Source organism: Calonectris borealis, unplaced genomic scaffold, assembly GCF_964195595.1.
Source record: "Calonectris borealis unplaced genomic scaffold, bCalBor7.hap1.2 HAP1_SCAFFOLD_40, whole genome shotgun sequence".
NCBI classification, from domain to species: Eukaryota; Metazoa; Chordata; class Aves; order Procellariiformes; family Procellariidae; genus Calonectris; species Calonectris borealis.
The window spans coordinates 985,763-993,223 of record NW_027441454.1 but is presented as its reverse complement, the minus strand read 5'-3'; the positions used below and the strand labels follow the sequence as shown (position 1 = coordinate 993,223).

The window sequence follows — 7,461 nt, the reverse complement described above, 5'->3', positions numbered from 1 at the left end:
CATTGACCAAGTCTGGGACTAGGGGTAGGTCCAGCCGGGTCTACTCTGAAGCTCGTCACTCAACGGGAGGGTCTCCCTTAAACTTTTTTATTCTCGGCCTCTGTATAAATCGTCCCAACTCAGTTTTAACATGATACCCTGGCTTCGGCTGGGATAGAGTTAATTTTCTTGCTAATAGCTGGTAAAGTGCTGTGTTTTGGCTTTTGTATGAGAATAATGTTGATAACACGCTGAGGTTTTAGTTGTTGCTAAGTAGTGTTTACCCTAGCCAAGGACTTCTCAGTTCCCCATGCTCTTTTCCTTTGTGTGCTTCATGCGTGTAGTGAGTGATAGAGTGAACCTTGCCATCGAACTCTGTTAAGTCGCACTTTTATAAATTTCTGTTAAAATCACTTCCTGCTAATAACTTCGACAGTGATTCTTTGAGCAGCCTCTAAACCACTCATTCGCGACCGTTAGCCATTACATTAAAATGATTGTGGTATTCATAAGAAATGAATCTTCCTGCTGAGATTCATTATCCTTAGCAGCTACAGCACAAATGTGGTGTTCACCCACAGTGCCACCTTCTCCCGCCTTTCCAGCCAGCGTAGAGGCCAAGGACACGGTATCTCATACATGCAAGTCCAAGAGGGCCGTAAGGAATCAACCCTATTTGTGCCACAACAGGAGTAAAGGAGGCCCTGGGCCCACCCAGGTAGCAGAGATGGACCCTAAGTGTGAGGACATCTCGGTACTTCCGCTCCCTTCAGCCCCCAACATGCAAGTTCCCTGTGCCTCAGGGAGGCCGCTCCCCACAGGGGGAGAGCCTGGCATCCGAGGGGTCTCACCCCACTCCAAGTCTCTGTGGCTGAGAGGAAATTCCTGCTGGCTCGTCCTCTTCCTTCCTCTGACCACTGGGGGAGGCTGGAGGGGTCAGCTCGGGCAGTCAGGGCTCCCTACACCTAGAAGAGTCAGTGAATATATAGTCAGCTGCAGGGAGGTGACAACGGTCTTAACCTTGGGAACTATTCTGGCATTGTGTCATGAGCTGGGATGAGTCCTGATGATTGCCCTGCCTCACCCTCCTCTCTAGAGGTTCTTGACCCAGAGTTCAAAGGATTCAGGGTTATGGAGAAAGGCAGGCCTTGCCAGAGGCGTTTACAAACTTTCCAGGAGCTCAGAAATTGCAGCCTCCTTTGAGAGTCAATGCAGTAACGCTCCCTTGCTGCAGTCCCCGGGAGACCCGAGCTGTGTCTGGGTCCTTGAAGGAATGTTGGTGCTATAAACCCCAGGAAACAGTGCAGAGCCGAGGGCATTCGGGTGCTGCTGGAGACTCACTGAGTGAGCTGTGGGGAGAAGAGGGCAAGGCCAGAGCAGGGCATTAGACCTGGGTCAGGGTTTGCAGAGAGATCACGGAAGGGAAGATGTGGTGGGGCAGAGGCAGAGAGTGAGACCCCAGGTCTTTGTTCCCAGTCAGCACAGAGGTCACCCCTTCATGCTGAGCATTGCAGGTGGGTGCTGGATGTCCTGAGTCAGGCTACTGTTGATTGTGCTTCTGGGTGTTTGTGCAGTGAAAGTTTGTGAGCGAGAGCTGAGTCTCTGTCTGCCTGTGTCCCCACCCCAGCTCCCTCCTGCCACAGATACCCCGAGCCCCAGTACCATGGAGCAGAGATGCTGGGGAGGGGCTGGTGGTGCTGGGGTGTGTTGGAGCCAGCCTGGGCACTCACCTACCTCAGCTGGGATGGGGGAAAAGTCTGGGAAGAGTGTTTAGGGCCAGACTGCCTGAGCCCTTCTCCTCCCACAGGGCTGTGTCCTTTCTCAGCCTTCTACTTTTTTTCTCCCTCCCTCATCGCCAGAAAGGCTCAGACCCTCAGCTTTCTCACATTGACTCTCATCCAGTGGGGAGGGCTGGCGACTTCATTCACCCTGGTCAGCTCTGCTAAAGCTGGTTGTCTTCATCTCTTCCAGAAGCAAACCATCCCAGCCCGGGAGGTGGGTTTGACAATGTTTAGAGTAACAAGTATTTCAAGGAGCAAGGCTCAGGGGGCTGTTTCTCAGGCATGCATTCTCCCTGGCTGTTCACCCAGGCATGTCCTGCTCCTCTCCCACCTCAACCCCCAGGCGCCCCTGGGACACTCCTCCCAGCCTGGCAGTGCTGAGCAGGAAGCCTGTGAGCACAGCTGGCCGTGCTGAGGCCCTGCCGCTGGGCTGGACGTGCAGCCCCAAAGCCCTGAGGAACCTGTGCTGAGAAGAGGACGATGGGGAGTGGATGGTCCTCCCTGTCATTTTCCTCCCTGCACAAAGTCTCTCACATGCTGCCTGGTTGATGCACAGTTACACTTTTTCCTTCTTTTTACTGTTTCACACACAGTGAGGGGTTCAAGCATCCTCTGTCATGACCCCATTAAACAGTCCCTTCTTTGTCTGAGCTGGAAACTCCTGACCTGCTCTTTGTCAATGCAAGAAATCGGCCTGCTCAGGGCAGGAATACTCTCCTCGGAAGGGCAGTGTTTCAGAGCTGAGACCACTCACCCGGCACTGTGCTCAGCCTTCTCTCATTTGGAGGAAGCACATCTGCCTTGATCGTTTCACAGAAACAATTTATTTTGAATCATGGCACTGGTTTTCCTTGGCAGAGCGCAAAGGATCTCAGTTCTAAAAGCTATTCTGGTCATGTTGGGAAAACCCCTGAGCACAGGAAAGCAGAATGTCAAAATTTCAGCAAATGCACATGATGTTTTTATTCCAGCGTGAGGAAGAGGCAGGTCCATGGTCAGAGTCAGCCCTGTGGCCAGAGGGAGTGCTCTTGGGACAAGCAGGTTTGCCCTCTTGAAGAAGGGTCCCTTCTTTTAGTTTGGAGGGAGACAAAACGGACTACGAACAAAGGCAAAGTATATGAGATTTTTGTTCGTTTGTATCTTTTTTTGGCAGCATTGTCCATCACAGCTCTTCTTCCACTTAATGCAGGAATGCATGTGTTTTGTCACAGGCCTCCTTCCTGACAACTGGGAAAACAAAAATAACCAAAGCTGTATGGAGAAAAGGAAAGAGGCCAAACAGACATCACCCACGAGTTCCTGCTGCTGGGAGTGGGGAATGTGCCCACACTCCACACTCCACTCTTCCTCCTATCACTCATCACCTATTCCATGACCGTGGTTGGGAACATCCTCATCGTTGTGTTGGTGGTGTCAGTGTGGTGCTAATATCTTTGATGGTGATTCTTTAAGCGGCCTCTAAACCACTCATTTGCAACACAGAGTAACATCTGCACACCCCCATGTACTTGTCCTCCTCGGACACCTGCTACAGCTCCACCATCTTGCCCGGCTGCTGGCCATCTTCCTGACTGGGGACAAGGCGATGTCTGCTAATGGCTGTATGGCTCAGCTCTAGTTCTTTGGCTCTTTGCAAGTACTGAGTGCTACCTGCTGGCAGCCATGTCCTATGATGGGTACTTGGCCATATGCCAGCCCCTGCTCTATGCAAGCTTCATGACCTGGAAAGTCTGTCTTCAGCAGGTGGTTGCATCTTGGCTAGTGGGTATGCTGATGTGTGCAATAGTCACGGACTTCTTATCCCAGCTGAAGTTCTGTGGCCCCAAGGCAATTGACCACTACTCCTGAGACCTTACCCCTCTGCTGGAACTTTCCTGCTGTGACACCAGCATGGTCACACTCACATCCTTCATCCGGTCTTTCCTGAGTGTTGTCTTCCCCTTCCTGTTCATGCTGGCCTCCTATGTATACATCATAGCTTCCATCCTGAGGATCCCATCCAGCATGGTCAGGCAGAAGGCCTTCTCCACCTGCTCTTCCCACCTCACCGTCATCACTGTTGTCTACCTGCTGCCCAGAACAGCCCCACTGAGGCAGCTCAACAAAGTGCTCTCCTTTTTCTACACTGTCCTCACGCCCCTGGTCAACCTCCTCATCTACAGCCTGAGAAACAGGGAGGTCAGGGAAGCCCTGAGGAAAGGGCTCAGGAAAGCCAAGGCCTGCACCCAGGGCGCACAATAATGTTTCACCTGCAGGAATGAATTGTTTGTGTTTCAGTTTTGTGTAGGTAAGGAGGACTTGGACAGGCATGTGGTGCGCAATGCCCCAGACATTGCTTTAGGAGTGTGCAATATTGAGCATGTTTGTGGGATGGGAAGGGTCAGGGAGAAGAGATTTCCTTTGGGAAGGGTGTGGGAGACAATTGGGTAAATATTGCTTGTTTCTGTAAAGCCAATGACTTGCTTCTTTCTTTAAAGCCAGTTGATGGTTCCTTCTTTAGGTACTGTGGAAATGTTCTCGGTTTTCTTTCTGTGAGAGGAATAAAGGGATGGCTGCTGAAACGTGAGCTCTATCCATCGTAGAGGCCTGTGTGCCAGCCAGTGACCCCGGTCGCTGCTGTGTTCAGTGGAGAGGCCCAGTTCAGCATGGCTGCCCACCCCCATGCAGGTGCTTCCCGTGATCTCAGATGCCCGCAGGCCTTCCAGAACTAGGTTGTGAGACTGGCAGGTAGAGAATGGGACTTGGGAAGGGGTTTGCTGGGTTCAAAAGCAGAGTGATAATGGAGGCAGGAGGGAGACATGGGGGCATCGGAAAGAGCCCTCAGTGCCAAAGCGAGCCCCACAGCACTCACACCTGCAGGAAGGGACTCCAGAGCCAACCTGTGTGGCGAATAAGGACACGGACTCCGTCTGAGAGGGCACAAAGACGAAGATGAAAATCCCTTTATTATACAGCACAAGCGCCTTTTTATACCTCACATTATGCCACGTGTGCACTTCAAAGAATTCCCTAGTACATCCCCTAAGCAAAGGTCATCTCGACACTCTTCCGCTGATTTCCTTATCTTTGTCACGCCCTCAGAACCGTGAACTGCCACCTCTTATCTTCCTTTTTCCCAGGGCTTCTTTCACTTCCCATCTTCCCATGGCTTCTTGTTTACCAACGCTAGATACTGCTTGTACTCTCAGACATTGATTCCTCCACACGAGCCCATGTCCTGGCTCTGACCCATGGGGTTTGGGGTGCCCTTTCTCTGTCTGGTCCATGACCTGTGGGTTTTGGAGGTGTTGTGTGCCATCCGGACGGTGACCCATGGGGTTTGGCGTTCCCTGTCCCTCTCTAGTCCATGACCTGTGAGTTTTGGGCTTGTCCAGCCCATGTCCTGGCTCTGACCCACGGGGTTTGGGGTGCCCTGTCCCTTTCTGTTCCATAACCTGTGGGGTTTGGGAGTGTCCTGCCAGCATCCTAGCTGTGACCCACGTGTTTTGGGGTGTCCTGTCCCTGTCTAGACCATGATCTGTGGGGTTTGGGGTGTCCTGCATGTGTCTTCGCCTTGAGCCACAGGGTTTGGGGTGCCCTCTCCCTGTCTGGTCCATGACCTGTGAGGTTTGGGGGAGTCCTGCCCATATACTTGCCCTGACACACCAGGTTTGGGGTGTCCTGTCCCTGTCTGGTCCATGACATGTGGGGTTTGGGGATGTCCTGCCCATGTCCTGGCCCTAAGCCACGGGGTTTGGGGTTCCGGGTTGCTATCTGGTCCAAGACCTGTGGGGCTTGGGGGTGTCCTGCAGGTGTCTTGGCCGTGAGCCATGGGGTTTGGGGTGCCCTGTCCCTCTCTGGTTCATGACCTGTGGTGTGTTGAGGTCTCCTGTCCCCATCATGGCCCTTACGCACGGGGTTTGGGGTGGCCCGTCCCTGTCTGGTCCATGACCTGTGATGTTTCGGGATGTCCTGCCCATATCCTTGCCCTGACCAACGGGGTTTGTGGTTCCGGGTGCCTGTCTGGTCCATGAGCTGTGGGGTTTGGGCTTATCCAGTCCATGTTGTGGCTCTGACCCATGGGGTTTGGGGTGCCCTTTCTCTGTCTGGTCCATGACCTGTGGGTTTTGGGCTTGTCCAGCCCATGCCCTGGCTCTAACCCACGGGGTTTTCGGAGCCATTTCTCTGTCTGCTCCATGACCTGTGGGGTTTGGGGGTGTCCTGCCAGCGTCCTATTTCTGATGCACATGGTTTGGGGTGTCCTGTCCCTGTCTAGACAATGACCAGTGGGGTTTGGGGTGTCCTGCACATGTCTTGGCCCTGAGCCTCGGGGTTTGGGGTTCCCTGTCCCCTTCTGGTCCATGGCCTGTGGGGTTTGAGGATATCCTGCCAGTGTCCTTGCGCTGAGCCATGGGGTTATTTGGGGTGCCCTATCCCTGTCTGCTCCATGACCAGTGGGGTATGGGCTTGTCCAGCCCATGTCGTGGCTCTGACCCACGGGGTTTGGGGTGCCCTTTCTCTGTCTGTCCATAACTTGTGGGATTTGGGAGTGTCCTGCCAGTGCCCTAGCTGTGACACACGTGTTTTGGGGTGTCCTGTCCCTGTCTAGACCATGACCTGTGGCGTTGGTGGGGGTGTCCTGCACGTGTCTTGACCCTTCGGCAAGGCTTTTGTGGTGCCCCGTTCCTGTCTGGTCCATGACCTGTGGATTTTGGGCTTGTCCAGCCCATGTCCTGGCCCTGACCCATAGGGTTTGGGGTGCCCTTTCTCTGTCCTGTCCATGACTTGTGGTGTTTGGGGAGATCCAGCCCATATCCTTACCCTGACCCATGGGGTTTGGGGTTCCAAGTCCCTGTCTGGTCTGTGACCTGTGGGGTTTCGTAATGTCCTGCCCATGTCCTGGCCCTGAGCCACAGGGTTTTGGGTTCACTGTCCCTCTCTGGTCCATGACCTGTGGGTTTGGGGCTGTCCAGCCCATGTCGTGCCTCTGATCCATTTTGTTTGGGGTGCCCTTTCTTTGTCTGGTCCATGACCTGTAGGGTTTGGGAGTGTCCTGCCAGTGTCCTAGCTGCGACCGACGTGTTGGGGTGTCCTGTCCCTGTCTGGTCCATGACCTGTGGGTTTCGGAGTGTCCTGGTTTTGGCTGGGATAGGGTTAAGTTTCTTCCTAGTGCTGTGTTTTGGATTTAGCATGAGGAGAATGTTGATAACACACTGATATTTTCAGTTGTTGCTAAGTGCCCTCCTAGTCCAAGGACAGCTCCCGTGCCTACAGACTGAGCTAGGTACACAAGATGGGAGGGAACATAATCAGGACAGCCAGCCCAGCTGGCTAACTGAGGTATTCCATACCATGTGACGTCATGCTCAGTATATGAATGGTAGGCGTGATCCAGGAAGTACCGATCGTTACTTGGTTATCGGTCAGCGCGGGTGGTGAGCAATTGCATTGTGCATCACTCATTTTGTATATTCTATCATTATTTATTAATATTATTTTCCCTTTTCTGTTCTATTAAACTGTCTTCATCTCAACCCACGAGTTTTTCTCACTCTTACCCTTCCGATTCTCTCCCCGTCCCGGTGGGGATGGGGGGAGTGAGTGAGCGGCTGCGTGGTATTTGGCTGCGTGCCAGGTTGAACCACGACAGTCCTTTTTGGCGCCCAACGTGGGGCTCGAAGGGTTGAGATAACGATAGATCTGACCAAAGGGTGTTAAGGCA

The 7,461-nt window shown here is 53.2% G+C and overlaps 1 pseudogene; it reads left to right on the top strand.

Annotated features, from left to right (window-relative positions):
• The first annotated feature begins 706 nt into the window (after positions 1-706).
• LOC142076280 (olfactory receptor 11L1-like) lies at positions 707-4,001 on the top strand (annotated as a pseudogene).
• The last annotated feature ends 3,460 nt before the right edge of the window (positions 4,002-7,461 follow it).